Source organism: Gossypium arboreum, chromosome 13 (genome assembly GCF_025698485.1).
Source record: "Gossypium arboreum isolate Shixiya-1 chromosome 13, ASM2569848v2, whole genome shotgun sequence".
NCBI classification, from domain to species: Eukaryota; Viridiplantae; Streptophyta; class Magnoliopsida; order Malvales; family Malvaceae; genus Gossypium; species Gossypium arboreum.
The window spans coordinates 97,207,417-97,209,218 of record NC_069082.1 but is presented as its reverse complement, the minus strand read 5'-3'; the positions used below and the strand labels follow the sequence as shown (position 1 = coordinate 97,209,218).

The window sequence follows — 1,802 nt, the reverse complement described above, 5'->3', positions numbered from 1 at the left end:
TTGCTGATATTATTTTGTTATGGCATTTTTGTTGGCAATATGATTTGGTTCTGCTGCAACATTCTTCTGTTTACCCTTTTCAGGTGTAGTATGCTTTTCAATTGACTCTGAATTATTTCTATGGTTAAGTCTAGAGTCGTCCTCTTCTAGAGTGGTGTCTTGAACAACATCATCCAACTGTGCCCTACTTCTAAGAGTGATGGCTTTGCACTATTCCTTCCCTTGTGTTCTCGAATTCTCGGTACTGCTTGACAATGCTTCTGTGGCCTCGAATTTAAAGCATTTGCTATCTGCCCCACTTGATTCTCAAGAGCTCTGAGGGACGCAATCTGGTTGTGAATTACAGTATCATTCTTAGCCATATATTCCTTCAACAAGGTAGTGCACTATTAGCATTTTGTCTCGCAACATTGTTTAAATTCCCTTTACCTTGATTATTCTAACTAAAGTTCGAATGCTGCTTCCTTCCTGGACTATAGATGTTGGAATAGGGGTTATTGTTCCAATTAAAATTACCCATGTAGTATACAAAAACTGGGTTTGATGGGCATTCATCAAACACATGGTCTTCACTGCAATAAATAAACAATAGTTTGGTTGATTTCATCTCGTGGACTATAGTGGGCCTCTTTATTGTTTTGATAATATTAGCTAAAGAAGATACCTGGGCTCCTAACAAAGTGATTGCACCAAGCTCTATGGTACCAACAGTTTTCTTACTCTTCCCAACTCTCGTGGTAGGATATTGATAATCATTGTTGGCAATTTTTTTCCAAAATCTCATACGCTTCATTATAAGATTTATCCAACAAAGTAGTATTGGCAAAAGCATCAACTACCATCCTCATATGTGCATACAACCCATTATAAAATATCTCTATCTGCGTCCAGTGCTGGGATCCATGCATCAGACATTTTCAAAGTAATTCATTAAATTGTTCCCAAGCATCATATAATGTTTCATCCTCTGATTACTTAAAATATGTGATGTCATTTCTAAGCTTGACATTCATATTTTGTGGATTATACTTTAGTAAAAATCTCTAGCAAAGATCATTCAATAATGCCACTGTTCCCGATGACAAAGCATTCAGACATGTTCTTACACGATCTCTCAAAGAATATGGGAACAATTTAAGTCGCAAAACGTCTTTAAAAACATCCTATTGTCTAAACGAGTCACAGACTTCTAGAAAAACTCTTAAATACAGTCTTGGATTTCAATGGGTAATCCACCAAACTGTCCTACTGTCTGCAATATTTGGAACATTATCGGTTTTAACTCGAATTTTTGAGCTTGTATGTGTGGCCTTACTATTCCTGAATTCAAATCATCCAAAATTGGAACAACATTTTCTCAAATTGGTTTGTCTCGATCATCTATCACTTGATGAACATGAGGATTAACATCCTAACCAATGGGATCATCATTAAGACCAGGATCATTCAGGCCAGAATCATTTACTTCCCTAGCCATATTACGTAAATCCCTTCTTCTCTTTCATAAAGTTCTTTGAATCTCAGGTCAAAAGGATACTCTTCGTTACCATGAATGCCTCTTGTAATAAACTGATGGAAAACATGTATAAGTTAAATACAACTAAGTTAAATAAAACTAAGAAAACAAAAGAAAATAACAAAACCAAATTTCACCATTTGTCAATCCCCGACAACGGCACTAAAAACTTGTCTTGTGTAAATTGATATGCTACTTGTGCAAGTATACATGTTGAATCAAGTAATAAACAGATGAGTGAGATCGTCTCCATAGGGATTAGAATGATATAATTTGGTTGAGTTAT

General features: G+C 35.6%; 1 non-coding gene across 1 annotated transcript; it reads left to right on the top strand.

Moving 5' to 3' along the window:
- Nucleotides 1-897: 897 nt before the first annotated feature.
- On the top strand, nt 898-1,004 carry LOC128287079 (small nucleolar RNA R71). The gene has a single exon (XR_008277779.1). It is a non-coding gene; the product is annotated as a small nucleolar RNA R71 (small nucleolar RNA).
- The last annotated feature ends 798 nt before the right edge of the window (nt 1,005-1,802 follow it).